At 39.2% G+C, this 23,328-nt stretch overlaps 1 protein-coding gene across 3 annotated transcripts in view; it reads right to left on the reverse strand.

Moving 5' to 3' along the window:
* LOC147135722 (transmembrane protein 132C) overlaps positions 1-23,328 on the reverse strand; it is a 163,194-nt gene that overhangs the window by 136,574 nt on the left and 3,292 nt on the right. For all 3 annotated transcript variants that reach the window (XM_086054099.1, XM_086054097.1, XM_086054098.1), the window contains exon 3: positions 5,071-5,135. The gene's annotated coding sequence lies outside the window, so the exon portion shown is untranslated. The remainder of the gene's footprint in view (positions 1-5,070; positions 5,136-23,328) is intronic.

The raw sequence follows: 23,328 nt of genomic DNA on the forward strand, positions 1-23,328 counted from the left end.
TTGGTGATGCCAGAACTTTTACAATGGGTTAAAAAAAAAAAAAAAGTCTACACACCCCATAAAAATGACACAAGGAAATGTAAACTATTTCCAACATTAATGTGACCTAAAACTTATCAAACTAAACTCAGTTTTCAGATTTTTTTTTTTCATCTTTCCCATAGGTGAAATAACAATAAACAAATGAAATAATGCGGTGGCACAAGAGTGCAAAACCTCTTACAACTGGAATGCGGCTGCACTCATCGCTGGCGTTGGGTCAAAACTTTGTACCGCCAAAATCATCACTTTTTAGGAGACACAAAAAAATGGCATCACGAAAGAGAGCAAGCCATTTTCAACACTTTACATTGGTCAATAATGTGTAAAAAAAATAATCACCCCCACACGTGTGGATTGACCAATAGATTTTTGAAATTCATCAAAATGGGGCTTAGGAGGTTTTGTCCTAAACTCATCTTTGTAGTCTTTTTACACATCCACCATTATTGGAGTCTGCATGTAAAACTGCAGCAAGCAGCCCTTGTCTGAGTCTCTCGTGTCATCTGAACAAAGTGCCGTTGCCTCTTTACAAGCCATCTGTTAAAGACATGTTACACGAACCTCGCATTACAGCTTAAAAGCCCGCGTGGATTCTCCGTCATTAAGGTCATGGTAAGCCAGGAAAGTTGAATAATACACAACAGGATTTCTTTTTAGTCGAAGACATTTCACCTAAAATATCCAAAACACTTTGTCAGTTCTACTTGTCCAGTAGAGAGCCATCAATATTCCAGAGTGGTCACATGTGAGTCCTTTGCTCCGAAATGTGTCTGGCAAGTGACTGACTTGCATAACAATGAAGTCATTGAAGGGTTGTTCACCTGACTGGAAAACAAAAAAGCTCGTTAGAGGTCGAACTGGGTGTTATGCTGTGAAAATTAAAAAAAAAAAAAAAAAAAAAAAGGAAACTATTTTTTGCCACCCTTTGGCCATAAAGGACTCTATTCACAGCAATGTTGTTTTGGGGGAAAAACCAACTTGAAATTGTGGCATTTTTAAACTACTGTAATAACTAACGGACCCTTGTTAGTTGCATCACTTTGGATTTGCGATCAGCACAGCTTTTGCGTTGAAGATAAAGACTGGCGTTTGATCTATTATGATTTGTCGCACATTTGTAAATCGACAATCGTTTGCCATCAAAAGCCCTTTCACAGTCTTGCTTTTGTTTTAAGGTTTGAGGTCACAAAAGCATAGCAAAAACTTTTAGCATCAAAGTCACTGTCCTGCTTTATGTATATATTCGCAAAAAGCTTTTTTTTTCTCCACTTTTTGGCCAGAAACCAGTGTTTTTGGGTGGAAAAAAAAAACACGTTCTATTGCTGTTTACTAAAGAAGAAAAATAAATCCTGCAAACAAACGTTTTGTTTCTGGTGAAAGAAGACAGTCTGCTCTTTCCTTACTTCCATTGTCACAGAACACAATATCCTATGGGTATTGAAAGATGAGTCAAAATGCTGTAAAATGGCTGGCAGTGAACGAGTTAACAAAAGAGAGGAAAAACGGTGTTGTCCAATTGTTTGTTTAGCTCATAGGCTATTTCTTGGTTTATGGGAGGAGGATGAAAGACATCATGCAGTTCCATTTCCAATTGTGGACACTGACTTAGATGGCGTAGGGCCTCAAACCGGGAAAATCAATTACTGCGACTACACTTTTATCAGGATCCTTTCCAAAATTTAATGAGCTCCTTCTTGGCCCATGTGTCGCCCGTATACAAAAGTTGACAATTTCTGGTGGTGAGCTTTTAACCAATATACTGGAAGTTAGAAGAAGTGAATTTTCATTGACGGGCAAAATCTTGTAGTGACTTGAAATGTAAAAGAAAAAAAAAAAGACCTTAATTCATATCCTCCCCAAAAAAAAAAAATCACAGGAGGCTCTAAGATATGATGTAATGTGATTTTGTGGTCTTTTGTTGAACAATTTTGAAAGTCAGAACACACCATAGTCTCTATGACCAACCTGTGCTATCACAATAGTAAAATCACAATTACAGTAAATATTTGTACGCATGAAAAGCACTTCTACCGTAGACTTGCGCAGACATACTGTAGCTCTCGGATTAATGGTTAAAGATGCCTATTCGACCTGGATTCCTTACCTCACTTCATAATCGAAATACTGTCGTACTCAAAAGAATGTGGCTTCTCCTTGAAATGTAAATGAAGCGGAGTGTGATCACGAAATGTAGTGCGTCTCACTGGGTGATGTTTGCTAAGTAGCTTGTCCGGACACAACAGTATTATGACGTTCACTAACAGCTCATCCCTCTTTGAGCCATTTATCATAACGCAACACGAGGTGACGTGAAAGCAATCCTAAGACGCTCAGAGTAAAGCGCAGACGAGGTGTTAATCAAATTGGTGTTATTCCATAAATTTGGAATCGGGCAGATTTGCAGGAGGGCAGCTGACCTGTTACGCTTCACAACAAAACATTCAGCTGACTCCTCCTTTTTTTTTTTTTTTAATCGAGTATAGTCACATTTCCGTCATACCCAAACCCATTTATTAATTAAGCGTCATTGCCAGAGGTCAACCCATGAATTGGCGTTAGGAAATTATCCTGTGTCCTTCACACGGCAGAGGGAGTTCACAAATGAAACAATATCGTATGGTTTGATGGATGAGGTGATACAGGGTGGATGCACACGAACACAGAAATAAAGTGCTCGAGTGGAACACGTTTTTTTGCTCGCTGTGTGACGCACCTTTTAGATAACATTCAGTTCACACAAAGGAGCAAACACAACCACGCACGAACTGCGAAATGGGAGCAGCTGGAAAGGAAACGCATATTGTGATTGAGCTTGTGACAAAGCTAATCACGACTACAGTGCAATTTATTCATAAGGCACAGTTATAATACCGAGCCGGGGACTCGTTGTGTTGCAGTGTCTGTGAGGATTTTTTTTTTTTTTTTGTCATTCTGGTCACACTTCCACAAAGGGTTGAATTGAGGGCAGCTAGTCTCGGGTGTTTCACCTCTCATCCAAGTTCTAACTGGATGGAGAGGAGTGGGGTGGAAAGTTCATTGGGGAGCCATTTGAGCTGTCTCACTTGAAAAAAAAAAGTTAAAAGAATGTATATTCTTCAATGACGGTAGCTTTTCATTCACATAAATATATCATGAATCGATTTAAAAACCCTACTGCCAACTAACATCTGAATTCTGTTTTAATGCTATAGTTACTAGTTAGCTGTCATTCAGATAGCTAGAGATTAGCTGGTTTGTAGATAAAATAGCAAATTATCGTATTCATTTCGTTTGAAAAAAATACACCCAAAATTATACGACAAATCTGATATGAATAAATAAATAAATTACATAGGACTTGAAATGAGCTGACAGTGGCAACACAACATCTATAGATTCCCTCATGGAACACCACATTTAGCTAGCATTAGCATCACGGGCTACCATAAGGGAAGCATACAGTATCTCTCTAAAATGTAGAATTCCTAAAGCGCTGCCATTGTGCTATCATATTTGTGTATTTGTTGTTGATTAGATCACAACAGTGAAAACATACGGCTGACCTGTTTGATTCTTGGACAGGGGTAATGGTAAAACCGTGACTCCTTTTTACAAAATTGAAGAACCATGGAGCATAGTGTTTGGATTTGCTTGCATGTCTGACGGTTTGGTACTGAGATGTAGCAGAGTACTGCTTACATACTGTAGATGTGTAACGGTTTTGGTAAAAATGCACTGATGACGGTAGAGAAAACGGATGGATAGTTTTTGCATTATCCTGACTAATAAACAAATAAACCGTAATCATAACAATACCTGTTGTCGAATGAATAGCGGTCACCAAGTAGGCGGGGTAAATGGACCTAGCATATCAACTGCCGCTTTAGTTTTCTCATTTTCAGTTATGACATTGTTTTTCTTTTTTGGAGGATGTCAGACCGTAAAATACTTGTCAGAGGACAAAACGACATTATAAATAAACAGAGAGGTCACTGCTGAACCGGGGTATAAGCAAACTTTTTTTTTTTTTTTTTTTATACCTGTCTGGTACTTTTTGATAAACAAAAACAGACTCATCATAAGCAAAAACCATAAAAGGCATGCAAGCTACTCTACATACATTAGGATAAACACTAAAGCAGTCACAAGAGCAAAACAAAAGATACTCATCAGTAATCTCTTGGTTTCTGTTATCGGGCCCTCTTGGTGCCAGGTTCCGTTCTCTGGCTCATGTCAGAGTGGAGTAATTAACATTTATCAGTCTCTAGCAGACCTTTCCCATGGAGGAGAAAACGAAGTGTAACCTGCAATGGTCTTTTTCTCTCTCCCATTGCAATGCTCCCTCACCCTTTTAGCCTTTCGGAGTGAGGGCTCCGATCAAGGCCCCCTCGGCTATTGAGCAGCTAACACCGATTCACTGGCAAGTGTGTGATGGTGTGCTACCTTCAAAGTTTGCCATCAGTTATCCTGTGAATTGGGTTAATGAGCAAATCATGGAGGTATTGCCATGTTTTTTTTTAATTGGCTGTTTGTTGACAACAGTAAAATACATTTTAAAAACGTTTTGTGCTCACACTGCTTTTAGCGTTACAATAGGTCAATCACATTTGACTTGATTAACCTTTTGGGCTATGACCAATGATATTTTCAAAGGAGAGAAATTGTTTCTTTTCATATTACAATTTGCAATTTAAGACGTCTTAATAACATGTTTGAAATGCTTGAGTCAAATAACCACAAGGATCAAAACCACAGAACCCTTTTCACCCGGTGTTCCTGTTTCATGCGATTGAGCTCCTGCTAGACCCCCCCCCCCCAATGCTGCGCTAATGCAGATATCGGATTTCATTACTACGACAACTGTTGCCTTAAGTACTTTGAAAAAGTAATTTAGTCACTTTATAGATGATTTGCTTTAAAAAGTAACCAAGTCACTTTTCTGATTACCTAATTTTTAACAGTAACTAAATGAGATTAAAAGTTACATCAACAGTTACATTCAGCAGATACCAACAACCCTGCTTGCCATAAAAGTGACATACGGCTTACCTGTTTTCTGAAGCTGAGCCATGATTGGTCGTTACCCGAGCCCCGAGTAGTTGTGATGTCATTTCCTGTCGACAAAAGTGACAAAATGGATGGTTAAAAACAGGTAGATTTTTCCTGCTTTACTCATATTCCACAAACGCAATATTCATCAGAATGCCGTGTTTCAACTCGCGGGCCTGCTGGGAACATACTCTTGAAAAAAATATGTTTGGGTTGATTTCACCTTTAAGAATAAAGTTTGAAACTGAAATTGAAATACACAACAAAGTCAAAACCATTTGAAATCTATTCCTTTGTCATTGTTTACTTGCTTAAGCCCATTGGCGCAGGCAGCATTTTTTTTTTTTTTTTTTTTTAATTATTTGAATTTGCATCACCGATACCGTTGAAGACTGGTATATTGGCTGCTGCTGGTAATCAAACACGATGCTACAACATTAATAGCGCCACGTCGCGGCTCCTTGCTTATTAAAGAAATCAAATAAGCTGCGAAACAGGACACGAGACCCTCCTTTGATTGAAACATTGAGACGAATGCACAATTTTGCCAGGTGATCTCATTGCCTCTGATATTATCACAGCCTACAAAGTCATAGAGCGCAGGAACATTGCAGGATTTTAATTGCACGGAGCTGAATTCCAGGTAGCAGCAAATTAGCAGCAAAATATTACCAATGTAGACCGGCATTTAGAGAACACTGTTATGTAAATGTTTCTTCCAATGTTGGTTAGTGGGCATGGAAAGGTCAGCGTTATTCTTCCTTCTGTTGTATTGATTATTATGACTGAGCTATGAACTACGGGTCGAATCTGAGTGGATCGTTTCGCATAACATTTAGATACTCGATGCGCTGTTTGCCTCTCAATTATTGACTCGTCGGGGAAAAAAAAGAAAAGAAAAGAAGTGTAAGCCAAAGGAAATGCAAAATGATCAGAGTGACGCTTGTTGAACCGAGGTCTCGTCATGGCATCGCGCATTGTTGTTTTTCTTCCGCTTTTAAGTATGATGTTCCTAAATCTTTGTTCCAGTGCAAAACTGTATGAAATTTTGAGGTTGCACTGTGCCCGTTTCCCACTAATGAGTTTCCAATGCATCTCTCCCCCCAGGGGAAAAAAAAAACAAAAAAAGAACCAGACTGTATTCTTTTTTAAATCAGGCTCCACGGTGAGATGCCATTATGAGAGAACTAAACACCTTTTTTAGTGGTCGAGGACAGCGGACATTGGCGAAGTGCTGAACTGCAGAAGCAGCATGTTTCATAATGAGTCGGCAACAGTAGAGCGCACTGCAGCAGCATAAAGAAAGAGGAGCCCTGTTGCACATTAACGTCTGGAGTGGTTTACGGAGCAGATGAAAGCCTAAGACTAATCACATTTGCCAGCAGCTCACTATCTTTCAACCAATACAATCTCAGGGACTCACCTGCATAAACAGCATTCCCTCTTTTGCGAGGCTCTCATCAGATACAAACATGTAAATTACTTTGCTACAGTCATGCTTGAGATGCAAAGTCAGAAGGTTTGTTTTTGGGGAGATTTTGTCACATTTGCAATTGAACGGGGCGGTGTCTCGGGCGCGCAAAAGACTTAAAGCGAAAACTTGCTTTCTCGTTTTTCCAATTGAATTCTCCCAACAGAAGACGAAACAAACTCTCTACCCGGAACTGATGAATGACAATTGGGCCTCTTTGTAGCGAATACACTGCCGCGTTCATGATTTGCCGCGTAACTGCGTTAGTGACACAAACACAGTTAGCCAGTGACACAATAACACACGGGTGCGTTTGGTGATTCATTTGGCCTCGCCGGATTCACGGCAATTAAGATTCTCATTAATTACAAGGAGCTAGTGAACAGGAACAGGAACGTGAAACGATTCCTGCGGCAGGATGACACTGAATCACAAATGCAAGGTGTAATTAGGTTATGCTTACCGAAAGCATCTATTAGGCCATCTTGTGTAACAAATCTACCTGCTTGTCTAATTTAAGAGGCACAATGCAATAATGGATATTTTGATGCAGCATAGCTCAAATTGGCAGTTGTACGCATGGCAGTCTCCTCTAGCATCCATTTTTGATGTGACAATGGTACATAACTTGTCTTCGAAAATACAGACATCTATTTTGCTGTATTTCGTTAAATATGCATGTACAGCATTGCCCCTGTAAAAAAAAAAAAAAAAAATCCCCCCCCCCCCAAAAAAATCAAATAATATGCTGGTTCCTTCAGATATTAATGATTGCTAATATTAATGCTGAGGAGTTGTGAAATCTCCTACGTCTCCGTGTAAATCCACACATCACAAGGAGTAGCACAATGAAGCAAAAAAAAAAAAGTGGCAAAAAACATTGAATTCTTTATATTCTATTTGGTTACGTCATACCTTTTGTTTTTATGTACTAAAACATCAAAAATATTTTTGGGGAGGCTGGAGAGGATTAGGGCGTTTCCATTCATTTCAACAAGGAAAGATGATTTGTTTTGAGTTACGTCCATGGCCACGGAATGAATTAAACTTGTATCTCAAGGCATACCGTATATAGGGACTTCAGCAGCAGAAAATACATTCCGACTCATTCCACATAGAAGACGAATGTTATATATATTTAGTTAGTTTAGTTAGGAAAAAAAAGTTAAGTTAAAAGAAAAAAAAACTGCTAACTTAAGCATGTTAATGTCAAAATGTTAATTTTAAAATGTAATAGACGTGCCATATAAGACATCAATCATTTTTTGAAACTGCTTATCCTCAACAAGGGTTGCAAATGAGCTGGAGCCTATACTGTCTGTGTTTATGGAAATAAATTCACCAAAGCCATAAAGACTGACTTTCAGTTGTTAGTGAAGATGCCCAGTTCAAGATAGCCCACCAATTAAATACAAGTAAAGATACAACAAAAACATGTTGCATACTATATATTGATATGACGATGATTAATGTATACAAAACGTTATGGGTGAATTTATTTCAACCAATTGACTAATAAACCAATTTATTATCCCAAATTGAAAGAAAACAGCTTCCCTGAATATGTTGACACAAACGTCAAATTCAATCTACCAAAAATGCCCAAAGCCTCGATGTCTGTGCCATCGATGTTATTTGTGGGAGGTTTGGACATACGGTAAATATTTTAAAGATATTCAAATGTACATCCCAAAGGGCCACAGAGTTCAATGGGGAGAGGCAGCATCTGCATCATGATGGAGTGAAGCATCTCTCCCTCCAGCGATCATTAGGAAAAGACAGGCGAGCGCTGCACCTTCCACCCAGCAGGGAACGCGCAACATCTTATGCACAACCTCCAACAAAAGGTTACAGGGGAAAAAAAGCGCCGGAATTGGACTGTATAGTATTCTAGCAACGAATAAGTAAGACTGAATCTTCATTTTCCTCCAGAAGAAAAGTTAACACAAGATGAAGTAAGTACAAAGACATTCGTTTCTAATGTTGAATAAATCATGGAAGAGACATCTTGGGGAAAGAGTGTAAAGCTTAAATGACAAGGTGCTGCAACAAGAAAGGGAAAGTACAGGAGGATAATTGAGGGCATGGGGGTGTGAAAGCACCCTGAAAAGATAAAGAGGCTTTTTCTTTGACGTCCATTTTGGCTGCGCGCCTGTTTCCTTACCAGCATCAGTGCAAAGGTGTGGTGATACGATGGTTAAATGTATTCTACTGCACATTCAAACATAACACTTCATTAGGGACACGAGTGCACTGTAACTGAAACCAACATAAAATAATTAAAAAAAAAAAAAAAAATCAGTGATTGAGTTATTATACAATACAATACAATTACCAGTATACAGTCGGTAGGGTTATAATATGTCCATTATAGTTAGCTTTTATTTCGGTTTGACATTTTTATTTTTTTTCTAGTTTATAATATATCCATTATAGTTAGCTTTTATTTCAGTTTGACGTTTTTATTTTTTATTTTTTTAGTTTAGTTAGTTTTAATACATTTTCAATACATTTTAGACAAGTTTTTATTTTTGGGAAAATGCTTCATTTAGGTTATTAGTTTTAGGTTTTTTTTTTTTTTTTTTATATTTAAAGAAGTCAACCCAAACATATTTTTTTCAATAATATTTTCCATGCAGGCCGACTATTTGAAACAAGGCATTGTGATGAATATTGTGTTTGTGGAATAAGAGTTAATCCACCCATTTTTAGCCATCTCTAAGGGCGGCCATTTTGTCACTTCTGTCAACTGAAAATGACATCGAAGTTGCTCAGGGCTCAGGTATCGACCAATCACAGTTAACCTGTTTTCTGAAGATGAGCCATGATTGGTTGTTATCTGAGCCCTGAGCATCTGTGATGTCATATTTAGTCGACCAAAGTGACAAAATGGCCAACTGATCGATCTTCCTTATTCTGGTACCGTAATACCAAGACAAATTCGGCCCATAGTAGGGGTGAAATGAGTCCCCGAGTAATTATAGTACCTCGATAAGAATAAATACTCGAGTACCCACTTATTTACGTACTGTCTGGAGGAAGTTGTCAACAAAATGCAAAAACAATTGTTCATACTATGCATGACAGTAACACGGCACCAATGTGGTGAAAAGGAGAACTTTAAAATAAACCTTACCATACCAAATAATACACGGTATAAACATCACTGCCTTGGCACGCTTTTATTTAGAAGTTGTTCCCGGCAGCGTGTAACGGCAAACTTGACTTTTCTTCCAAACTAGTGACTGCAATTGGGCAGTTTATTTAGCTGTCACAAACTGCTGCGATCGACAACAAGACGTCGTCATCCTGAAATCAAGCTCAAGCGCTAATTTAGGACGCAAAAAAAAAAATAAAGAAACGTAATTTCGCTGACATTGTATTATATATATATATATATATATATATATATATATATATATATATATATATATATATATATATATATATATATATATATATATATATATATATATATATATATATATATATATATATATATATATATATATATATATATATATATATATATCGGTTTCCAGCTTTTAGTGTCAGCTCCAGCGTTTGTAGCTAGCTGCTAAGCGAATGCCCCATATAAGGCTGGCGAGAGCTGTCGGATTACTTTTCCAGGCAGTTTAAAAGATGGAAATGACTCAGCACATTTTGAACCTGCCACATTTGCCGTTCCATTTCATAACAAACCAGGCTTTCCCAAATGTGCTGTTTAAGCCGGCAAAATCGCTAGCATACTGTCTTTCTGACGTCACTTCTCCTCTTAGGCCAAAATCTATGGGGAGAGATTTGTCTAAAATCTCACTTGCTAATGTTTCCAGAGAGGAAAATAGTGTGCTGCTAAGCACAGTTTGAATTTAAGTAAAAAAAAAAACATGATCTAAAAATGAAAAACAGTTGGTCGTGGAAATGCGTTGTGCTTTTTTTTTTCTTTTTTTTAATCTTCTGTCTGGATAGATAGATAGATAGATACGTTTGATTTAGCAAGAGAGGCCTCCTCAAGACCTTCATGTCAGAGCTGGGCCGCAACCAGAAGATCCATCATTCATTTGAAACTCTTCTACAGTGGCTGTCTGACCAAAGATAACCGCTAATAATAACTAGCGCACTGTCACTCCTGTCTCATCATCCCGACTCACACAGCAAGGGGCACCTCTCAGCAGATTGCCTCTGCAGATTAGAACTGCATTAGACAGGCTATTTACCCACCTGAAGTCCCCCTGGGCTCCCCCTTCATTTTGTTTGCCTACCCAAAACACCCCGCGAAGGGCATCAAAGTTGAAAACACCGCTTCATGTATATTTCTCTGACGGCTTCGGATAAAAACGGGCTCGGGAATGGTAACCCTGCAGCGAAGATGGGTCTTAAAAGTTTGAGCTTTAGGAGCACTTTTCCCACTCGGTGTGCACCATTCATTACATTGCCAGCCATTACACCTGTGGCATCATCGACACATAGTTAAAGGTTAGCTTGGAACAAAACCACTTGCCCTTTTACTCTAATAAATATGCAAGATCCTTGGCTTTGCGGCATTGAAAAAGAGCAATACCCATACACGCAGAATATATATTTTACAAAGTCTTGCAAAGGAATGACCAAATTCCTCCACTGGAGGTTCGCAATGGTGTGACAGAAGAAGCAAAAAGAGCTATTAATCACCTAGCCAGGCACCGCGGCCCAGTGCAGCTCTCAGTTGTAGCCATCATTAGAACAAGCAGGCCTTTTGCATCCTAGCCCTCCCCTGACATTAACACTTAACCGTTAATCACCAACATCACTTTGGAAGGCGCAAAGAAGGGTCCTCATTCACACTGGAACAAAAGAAAAGAGTTATTTTAATCCGAGCGTTACAGCATTTGGAATGTGTCCTTTGTAATGACATTTAAACTATGGTGACAATGAATGTTACAAATGAATGAGAAAGGCTCCCATTATCTCGTCAGAGTCAGAGCACGATCAGTCAAAACGGGACGCATGCATTATTCGTGATGCAAAATTTCACAGCAACCAGTCGATCGGTAAGGATGATATTTCGTAACGATGAGAACATCGAACGTTCTTGCTCATAGTTTAGATGTGGGAAAAGTGAAACAGCAAGCTTTTAAACAGTGCTTGGAAAAAACGGCAGCATTGCATCACATTATTATGGATGCTGCCGCACGAACAGTTGAATCAGAACTGGGCAAGGGGTCTTCCATAAAAGAAAAGTGCAAACGTTTGTGTTCTGATTTGGATAAACCGAAGGCTCGTAAACAAAGTCGGCACCCGAAAAGATAAGAATGGAGGGTTGCCCCGTGAGTAGTTTTACTGGAATTTCACAACAAAAGAGAATCAACCAATCGCCTTTCGGGTCTCTAAGGTCTTGGCCCCTTTTTAAACACTTTCCGTCAGCTCTTTTCCCAACGGATATGTGAAACAAAACATTTTTGAAGCAATCCATCTGGCATGATAGATTAATTGTTTAAAAAGCAATATTTATTCAGTATGGAGTGTGTAAGAAATAACTTCTCTTTCAAATGGAATAGGTATTTAGATACAAATGATCCGTTATGATAATGTAATTCTCTTGTTGTTCATATTTCCCAAAAGGCAGAAAAGGTTGTTTTGAATTTTCCAGTGCCAATCTGTCCGTGCAAGAGGAGAGAAATTACTTGAATGAATCTCGTCTCTGGCGGTCTATTATCGGTCCGGCTCTCTCTTGGAGATTTCACCGCCGTGCGACTAGTCCCGATAGACAAAATGGAAAAGCAAAATGTCATATTTCCTCTACCACTCTTTAATTCATGAGTGCTCCGCCTTATCAGACCAATGGAGTCTTGACCTGTTTTACTTTCCGCCTGCGTCTATTGTGTGTGGGTGTTCTTCCACCCCTGAAGACTTCTGTCTTTCCCTTAAAGAACACTGCGCGGGCCAAGGGTCCCTCGGTTCCCCTGTGGGAGTGATAACACCTCGCACATCCCGAGTCAAGGGGATGGGGGAGGATAAGGCTTTCGGAATTCAGAATTGGTTTTCTTAAATTTGATTAGCATTTCATGGTTCCGTTCCATTTTCTCACTGTGCTCCAAGGGCAAGAAGTGGGATTATGGAGTCCACGTCACGTAGCTGATGTACGTAACAAATGCATTAAAGCCAGGGTTGGGCAACTCGCGGCTCCAGAGCGGCATGCGGCTCTTTCAACCTTCTGCTGCGGCGCTCTGTGACTTGAAAAATGATAAATAACGAGTATTTAAAGCAGAAGTCAACACAAACATATTTTTATTCCGGAATATGTTCCCAGGAGGCCCGCTAGTTGAACCACGGCATTCTGATGAATTTTGCGTTTGTGGAATATAAGTTAAGCAGCAAAATGCACACGGACGATCTGTTTTCTGAATCTGAGCCGTGATTAGTCGTTGTGAGCAGTTGTGATGTCATTTTCAGTCGACAGAAGACAAAATGGCCGCCCCCAGAGATGGCTAAAAATTAGTGGATTAACACTTATTCCACAAACGCGATATTTATCAGAATGCCCTGTTTCAACTCGTGGGCTTGCATTGAACATATTCTTGAAAAAATATATGTTTGCGTTGACTTCCTCTTCAATTATGTGAATGTTGAAAACATTCACACATTCTCCTTTTCTTTTTTTTTTTTTTTTAACTCGGCCATTTTCATACTTCTACAATTCTCCACTGATTCAAACAACAAACTGCCAGCCAGATGTTACACTACCAAAGTTGCACCAAAACCTTTTTTGACAGCCAATTTGGCAAACAGGAATTTTGCCCCCATAGGACAACTGCTGATTTTTTACTTCTAGTAGTTTCATTTTTTTCTAAATATCGGACTAAAATATCTTTTAAAAAAAGAAGAAAATCCAAACTTTAATGGAAGTGCAATTATTCAGTGGGAATAAAAAAATACCACATTAAGAACACATTTGCTCACATCAAATCATGTGTGGCACAATTAAGAGCACACCTGATGTTAAAATTTTGAACAACCCCCTTTTGCCAACAAAACAGCACCTAATCTCTTATAAATGTCTCACAAACTGGAAGAATTCAGAAAGTGGGCTCTTGGACAGCACTCTTTAACTCACTCCACATGTTTTCAATGGGGTTGAGGTCTGGGGACTGAGATAGCCATGAGATGGGAGGAGCTTGATTCTGTATCCGGTGAGCCATTTCTTATGTTCCGTACGAGTGAATACCTCTGCAAGAATAATTGAATTCATTTTAAAATGGGTGCCAGTAATGATAGAGGGCGCTCACTGTATGCCAACTCGAGGTGCCGAGGACTAAGCGGAGCCTCAGAGGGGATCGCAGCCTTCTCTGTCGCTGCTCCTTCCCTTTGGAATGACCTTCCATTGGATGTTAGGCAAGCCCCCCCCCCCTCTGTCCATTTTTAAAACCCGTTTGAAGACACATTTCAATTCGTTTGATTTTGATCCGACACTGACAAATTTTCGTCCGTTTTCCTGTGTCTATTGCATATGGTATTTTGTGTTCATTTATTGATTTCACTTGTTGTATTATGGCTATTTTGTTGTTGTATGGAAAGTGCTTCCTTACATTGTATTTCTTACAGCACTTGTCACAGCTGATTTTAGGCAAGATGCCAGATACACTTTGGAGCGGTCACCAGCCAATCAAACTGATCATGACGATAACCATTACCTCACATTCACACCGACGGACAATTTAGAGTATTTCATTAACCTATCAAGCATGTTTTCGGAACGTGGGAGGACAGGAAAAATATGCAAACATCACACAAAAAGGCCAGAGCTGAGATCGGAGACCCGAAATGAACTGACGTGCTGACCGCTAGACTGCCATGTTTCCTTTCATCAAAGTCATTACGTAAACATAACAAAGCAGACATGCTATCCGATTTCTGTAGAAGTTGTCTTTTTAAGGGTTGTGGGAACGTGGGAGCCTATCCCAGATGAGTCAGAGCGAGTGGCGGGGTACATTCTGGACTGATTGCCACTCAGTCACACGGTGATTGCGACGGCCATTGCAGCTGATTGTGCATAGTTGGATATTACCCGCCGTTTTTTCCACATTGCTTCTCTTTCTTTAACTGTGGTAGCTGAAGGCTTGTGGGCTTTGGCTGCAGTACTTTTGATTATCATTTGAAAGCTGAACATCGAGTGTTTTGCTCGGAAATTTTAGATGACTCTTTGCAATTCCTGGTACCTTTCTGTAGTTTTACATGGTTACGGAACTTTAGTACAAGAGGTGGGCATTCCATTCGGACCGGTCCTTCAGTCCGTCAATGGCGGACGCCCGTTTTGCTGACGATTGACGAATGACGGGACCAGCAAAATTGATTAAAATGCCCACCTCCGTTAAGCACCATGGGATACGCGCAAGCTAGTAGATAAAGCAGCTCAAAGTCAAAACTTTGGTTAAACTACCTTGAAAAAAAAGGTAAAACTCCTCATTCCATGTCCAGTCCTTTGTACATTTTTACTTCACACCTTTTATTGTAGTTTAACATGATGGATTCAGATTTTTGCCACAATCAAAATCTTTGTTGAAAACAAGTAATTTGACAAAAGTAGTGGGTGTCACTCTAGTACTTTAGTAAAAATCGCAATATGCAAAAATATGCATATTCTACTACTAATTAGAGTGCTCATATATATATATATATATATATATATATATATATATATATATATATATATATTTTTTTTTAATATAACAGACTTGACAGTGGCGGGGTGAATCGTAGGTCGCAATTAACATTCTACAATATTGCCTTGTGCACTTGTGCATTCAAAGCTGATTGCCAACGCAGTAACTTCTGGTCTTCACACTTAATAACACGACAGCATAACATTATGTTATTCTTAATGTGATAATGTACATGATGATTTAAGCGATTTGTTTTGACAGCTGCATACAGGATGAGGTGGCAAATGTGAGCTATTATCCCAGCACGACTTGCCATCAATCATAGCTGTTCAGAATGATAAGAGGCACAGCTGCAACTACCGCTGAGCTATTTGTCTTGCCCATCATTATTGTCTATCTCCATTTGCATTGATTGGCTACGTAAAATGAATGACGGCAGGGATGGGAAGATTCAGGAATTGGCAGTGTGGTCAGGAGACAAAAGATATGCTGAAGGAGGAGGACTGGGAATTCAGCATTGGCAGGTTAGAAAGAGGAGGACAAATAGCATGTAGTGAAGATACGAGGCATGTGTTTTTTAAGAAGAAAAATAGCAAACTCGAAACAACTTTTTCGATGAGGAGCAATTTTGCTAAAGAGTGACTTTATTTGAGGAGTAATTTGCACATTTTGAGGAGCAATTTTTGCAGGTTAATCCCAGACCCAGAAGCAATGGTTTTATTCAACAGTAGAAATGAGAAAATATGACGAGGTTGAAAGTGTAGCTGCAGCTATTGAAGACTTGAGTATTTGATTATCCTACTGAAAATTGTAGATTGGGATGAATTGTAATTTTACTTAATGTATTTCACTTACATTGGTTGTGTTTTCTTCGTATTCTTTTCATTCGCCTTTTGGGATTGTTTTGCATACAACGGGTTCTTTGTTTTGTATTTAGTTTGACAGTAAACTTGAACTGGGAGTGGCAATAAACAGCCTGCAGCCTTTTTTTTTTTGGGGGGGGGGGGTTTACCTGTAATCAGTAGCTGCCCAATTGCTGCTTGGTGTGAAGCGAGTTGAGTTCAACGCCACCATAAAAGTGCTTGTATCTCAAATTTTTGCTCTCAAGTCGGAGCCAAAATTCCGGCCGAATAATGACACGTATATCGAAAAGCCACGGTATTGTGTTTGAATTTGAGGACCTCTTATCAGTTTGGCTATTGGTGAAATTAAACAATTGGGTGCAAGTAATGATACAGATTTAGCGCAGGTTCGGTCCTAGTCCAGCCTCTCCTGGTCACAAGGAGGTCAAGCCGGCCGCATCCATCAGCAAGAAACTACCGGATCGACTCCTAAATGGCCTCTTCCCGGCCCTTGCAGCCGGTCCAGAGTGATGACGGCCTTGTCGGAGATAAAACCAGATCCATTGACGTGATTTGTGGACAGTGGGACTATTTCAATACCCGTCTATGGCTTTGATAGATGTGGCCTCAGCTTGATAAAGGGCCAATTTACCATAGAGCCAATAGCAATGAAATTGCAGTGCCCTGCATCCATCGCAAAACAAGGCTGAAGGAGGGAATGGCTCATTATGCAAAGTAGACACAGTCAAAACAAAACGAGTTCTGGAAGAAACTATGACTGTGTTTCGTCACGTCATATTCAGTTTCTGTAAAAAAAAAAAAACAAAGAAAAAAAACGTCATTTTAACATATAAATATCAGAAACCAAAACAAAAATACTCCAGACTGCGCCACAGTAGATATCAAGCGCCCAAATCAATAGGCCTATTTGAACTCAAATAGGGCGATTCACTTCAGCTCCACCTGACAGCTTCTCTCAGGACTGGAGTGCCCACTGGATAACTGTTGACGACAAGGGGGAGATGCTGTAATCTAAAAATCAGTAAACGCAAAAGATTTGATGCCGTGTCCATTCTCGCTGTGCGCTGTCGCGTGAAAAAAAAAAAAAAAAAAAGAAAAATCTGCCTTTTCTGCCAAAGTGCCTGGATCAATCTTTTGGATTTTAAGTTAGATTTTAAGCAGCAAAAGCACCTGCACATTGGTTGAATTCTATAGGGAAATGTATAGTCTTAGGGTCTGAATATATATTGTTTCACTTGTAGCAAATCAGGCACCCAATATTGGCTCAGGCCGCAGGGAGCTACATCCTTCCTCTTTCATTCCTGCAGCGCTTCTATTGTAATCAGGAACATATTTGCTTTACCTGGGAGGTTTGAAGACAAGGAAGTGTGGCTACTGGCAAGACAATTCATTTGGCCGTTGGTCCTTGTCTCTGAAAAATCCGCTTGGATTAAATCAGTTTGTGCTTCGAGACCATGGCCGAACTGAAATGAAGAATACATTTCTCTAAATTTGAAGGGCTTTTCTTTTGTGTAAAAAAAAAAAAAAACACACAGCGGCTCGGCATGCATAAAGGTTTGATATCCAAAAGGCCCTTGAGTTACAGTCATGGAATACGTTTTCGAGTTTATGAACGGTATGCAATGAATTTGAGAATATACTATCGTGTCCGGTGGCGATTGTATCGTAAATGGTGGCACACACGCACAAACACAGGCATTGCGCGTGCCAAGGTTATTGTAGTTCATGAAAACAACGGAAAAAAACTAAACCGAAAAGACGTTTTCGTGAACCAAATAAAATAAAGTTGTTTTTTGTTAAACGATAACTAACTGAAACTACATATCGTGTTTGCAAAACTAACAAAAAACGAACTGGAATCATAGCGAAAATGTCCTTCGTTTCCGTCTTTGTCAATGAATATCAGATGTGAGCTTTTGGGGTTGATTTTAAATGTATTAATTTCGGTATTATTGCGCAATCGTTCGTCGCAGGACGGCAGGTCAAACGGTCATCTGGGAGTTGTGGTCATTTTACTGTGCTGCCTCGAAGCAAAGTCATCTGATGGCAGGCAATAAAAAAAAAAAAAAAAAGTGACACCAGATGATGTTGCGCCAAGGCGACAAGCTGTTCAAGACGGGCTCAAAGCGAGTTGGCGTGTTTGTTGTGGTTTGCCAGCTTTTGTCAACGTACTCAGCGAGATGCTAGGTAACAAGTGCTCTCCTTTTTTTGGGCTCATGTTTGAAAAAAACTAGTATACAGTACAACCGGGTTTAAGTTTCAACCAAATAAACCACAAGCACTTTTCAGCTGTTGGTCTAGCCATCCATTCAATTTGACTGTCGGCTTCTCAACAGAAATTCAAATCACAAATGCACTTTACAAGTTGGTAACTCGGCACACAATGGATGGAAAGCGAGACCATCCTAGCTTTATTTCATCTTAGGAATATACTTATTGTACTTCATAGTCTGGGGACTGTTACACAGTATCTGTATTTGATCGGTGGATGGTGTTTTTTTTATTCTACAAAATACTGACTGTGCTTTTATTTTTTTAATCTTGCTCACAAAAATACACAAAATAAAAATGTAAAAAAAAAAACAAAAAAAAACTAATACTAAAAATAATAAAAAACTAAACTAAAAAGAAGCATTCTGTGGAAAATTAAACCTAATATAAAATAACAAACCTGCTCTGAAAACTAAATAAAACCAAACTAATTTTGAAAATTCAAACTGAAAATAAAATAAAAACGACATATTGCACATGCCACAAATCGCTACTGGTCATGGGCACACTCACTCACTGTCATATTTTTCAAACAAATATTTACTGTAACAATGACCTTAACACGCACTGATGTCAGTTGGTGATCGACTACAACACATTCTGACTTGCGTATGAATTTGAGTTACACCATCGCCGTAGGAACGGAATAGCGTCGCAAACCGAGGACCATTTGTGTTCTTTTCTAAATGAGCACCATGCATTGTTGTGCACGAATATTAACAGACCACACTTCGCAGTTTAAATATATGTATTACTGTATTATGTGCAAAAGTACATATTTAAAAAAAGCCGCACTACAAGCAAAATGACTATGGATGAAAATCCCGGCAAGATGACAGAAAAGGAGGCGAGCAGAAGGCGGGAAATGAAAATATAAAATGTGTGACTTCCATCAGTTTTGTACAGATCTCGAGAATAAGTTGAGAGCCAAGGCTTATTGGCACGAGAGCCTAAATGTGATTATGCTAACCCTCGTTTCTGATTGCAACACCTGTGCTCATCATGTTGTCAAGTAATAACCTCAAATTCAGCGTCTCAGACAGAGATTATCCGTAATCTTATTTCTGCCTCTTGAGACTCGATCGTACTTGAAAATTGCCCGTGTGCGCAAGCAAAAACTGTGAATTAATTTGCATGGATTCCTCTAAACCAAACACCTGTTTAGAGCAAACACTGAATACTTTGGCACCAAACAGAATTCTTGGAACAATTAATACACACCCAAGCAGGTTTCTTACGAAACCTGTGGCAAGTGTAAAAATCTCTGACATCATCGTGCTCAACACGATCAGGGATTTCAGCAGAGGTGGCATAAGCAGTCTCTGTACTGAAGCAGAAGTACTGCACATTCATTCAAAAAAAAAAAAAAATACAATGATAAAAGTAGAAATAATGCTTCAACTCTTAAGTACATGATTAAAAGTAAAAAGGAATTTAAAATGCCAAAATGTAAAAGAAAAAGTGACATTAGATGTTGCATTTTGTTGTCTAAGAGCTAGCTAGCGATATGCTACCAAAACAATCTGTTCGCATTGCTGTATTTAACTTGTGAATTGAGTAGCAAGAAAATGCCTGATTAGCAAATGATAACTAAAAAGAAAAACACTTTACTTGCATGTGTTTTGTCAGATTCCATTTTTAGGCTGGTGGCACTAGCCACAACACGGTCGCCAAGAATTATTGTTAAAGCCAACATCATCAAACACTTAGTTGTTCCTGTCAACTAACTCCAACTAACGATTAATAATCAATTAATTTGTGTATTATTTTCTTGATGAATCAGATAAAAAAAAACAACTTTTAATTTCCATCCTTGTATTCAAGCACAGGACATTATTTCAAATCAACAGTCTAGTGCACGACATAAATTATTCATGATTCAGTTACTGGTTTGGTCCGAGACATGTCAGAAAATCTGCAAAAAAATGACCGGAATTGGAGTTTTTCATGATACGAGGCTGAGCCGTCGTATCGTAAACTAAACATAAAACAAAGAGAATATCACATAATGGAGTCAAGCCTCCATAAGTCATCTGGCTGTGTTACAACACTTTAAACAGATATTTGAATTGAAATGGTGAAGCAAGACATGTAGACAGATAATATAACAATATTCAGTCAGTCATATATTTTTCATCCCCTGCGAAACAAAACAGTTGAAACGGAGGGAAAGAAGCAAGACAAACATGATACTCAGGCGCTTTTCTCACTGAATCCAGATGGTTCGGCCCTTGACAGCACTTCCCACAATGTTGCTTTCACTCTCTCTCTCTCTGTTGATTCTCTCCACATGGATGACCTATGTAGCAAGATGCATTAACCAGGCCAATTGTGTTTTCATCCTGTAATCTCGCAGATCAATTTTGTTGTAGCTTTTGACGTGCGTGCAGAAATTGGAACAGTGATAAACAGCAAATGTCTCTCATTCATGACCAGCCACCAGCTGAGAGGACAACAAGGGCATCTATTTCGGGCGCCCAGCCTCAGGGGCCCATATTTTACTTTACAATGTTCCGTTAAAATGAACCAAACGGCATGTGTGGTGCCATTAAGGGCCTGTACTCAGACAACCCCTGAACACACATTAAATTGAGATTTTACAGAGACATTTCATCTATCCGAAGTTAAACATCAAAGAGGACTTCCTCAGGGTAGGACATCAGGTGCTTCGAGTTGTGAGCAGTATGATCATAGAAAGGATTTGCCGTATTTTCTGATCATTGCTGTATTTAACGTTGTGCAACTGTGCCTATGTTTTCCTCCTTGGGCCATCCCAAAAATCATTTTGTCTTATCACCTTTAAAGCGGACCCAAGCAAACATATTTTTTTCAAGAATATGTTCTGTGCAGGCCCACTAATTGAAACACAGCATTCTGATCAATTTTACGTTTGTGGAATATGACTTAAGCAGTAAAATCCACTCATTTTTAGCCATCTGAGGGGGCGGCCATTTTGTCATTTCTGTTGACTAAAAATGACATCACAAATGCTCAGGGCTCAGATAACGACCAATCATCGCTCAGCTTCAGAAAACTGGTGATCTGTGATTGGTCGCTACCTCAGCCCTGAGCATTTGTGATGTCATTTTTCAGTCGACAGAAGTGACAAAATGGCCGCCCCCGGAGTTGGCTAACGGGTGGATTAACGAGTGGATAACTCTTATTCCACAAAAAGATTATCTATAAGAATGCCTTTAAGAGAAGTTTTATCAACTTAACTAGAAAATACAAACCATATATAAATGCTTTCTTGACTGACTTTATCGTGTTGACAAATTTTAAAGCGGCCCTTGCATCTTCCATTTTTCTGTATGCGTACCCTCAAACGAAAAAGTTTGGACACACCTGTACTAGCGGTACTTGAACATCCCTCAATTTTTTTATACCATTATTGACTTTTTCATGCATGTCATGAATGACATTTCGCACACTTTTCATTTCACCGAGTAGTATACAATATAAATGTACATTCAGGCAAACATCACACTATACTTGCCGCCTTTATATTTCTCTTGTTTTCATACGTGTTTTCTCACAGTATTCTGATATCCTGATTATAATTGCTGTATTTGCTTAATTAAGTCTAATGACCGCCTAGGGCTTTTACAACAGTGCTACAAATTAAAATCACACAGTTATGTAAACAGATATTCCATGCTGATGTGAGATGTGTTGGTCGTAACGAGACCAGAATCCAATTGAATTACCAGCTATTTGTTCCATCATTTTTGACTGGGCCAATCATTTCCGGCCAGATCAGAAAACTCCATCTATGTCTATGTAGGGAGGGTGAATATGCATCAAGGCAGGATGCAATCAGCCTTGGCAGGGAGTGGGGGTCTCTCCCTGCAGGGGTTTAATGCTCCATTATTTAAAAGAGGGCATATCAATGGGAAAATAAGCACAATCAAGAGGTTGGACAGGTCAATCAAACAGGAACACTAGCCATGCCAAGACTCATGAGGGGTGATTGCGGCCTTTCACATATGCTCATTTTTAAATGATTGCTAGTCAACCTATTGAATTATAAATGCAGAGTTTCTAAAAAAAAAAAAAAAAAAAAAAAAAAAAAATCAAATTAGAGCTAGAAAAACATGCCCATAATTGCAATGTTGAAGTAAACTGCACATATCGGTTTTGTGTGGTGGCTTCATATATTCCGAGCCTGCATTTCTATTTCTATAGACACTGCATCCTGAGAGTGAGGAAGCAGTGAGACTTGCCGCTGCACTCTCCCCAAAGATTACACTGCACGTGAAAAGTGATGTTCTTATCTTACATATTTACTTTGCAGGGATGATGAAAAGTGTTGTGGGTGTTGGGAGTTTTCCCTCCCGTGTGTTTGACTTGTACAGATGTAGAATAATCTTTCATGCTCACCAGCCGCCTTTGGAACGATGGCAAAAAAGAGATAGCAAAAAGTGCAGCTAAGGGCAGCACGGTAAACGCGTGGTGAGTATGCCCCCCCCCCCCCCCGGGCACACCAGCTTCCTCACATATTTCCAAAACATAGACGTTAGATTCATTTAAACACTCTTTCAATTGTCCCTAAATTCGGACGTGAGTGTGAATGGTTGTTTGTCTATAAATTCCTTGTGATCAACTGGCAACCAGGGTACACCGTACCTTTTGCCGAAAGTCAGCTGCGATAGGTTCCAGCTAATCCACCACCCTAATGAGGACAAAACTATGGAGAAAATGAATGTATGAATGTTGAGGTTAAGTTAATCTTGGCTGCTTGGACAGTCGTCTCCTTTCTGTTCAAAATCTGTTACACGCTGCCACCTATTGAGAGCTACCAAAAATGCAGCTTGGTTTGAAGAATTGGGAGTAAGCTTGAGTTTTCATTTCCTCTTCTTCGTGTCACATTGTGTTACGGTAACAAATGGAATGTGACAAACAACTTGTACGACTGAATTAGAAATTGAGTTCCATCCAGCTTGACCGAGGCCCCAATTCCGTATTTATTTCATCAAAGCATGACACATGTTCTCAATTTTGTTATGACCCACTT

This window comes from Filicampus tigris, chromosome 15, assembly GCF_054856515.1.
Source record: "Filicampus tigris isolate MCC_2025a chromosome 15, RoL_Ftig_1.0, whole genome shotgun sequence".
In the NCBI taxonomy this organism is placed as follows: Eukaryota; Metazoa; Chordata; class Actinopteri; order Syngnathiformes; family Syngnathidae; genus Filicampus; species Filicampus tigris.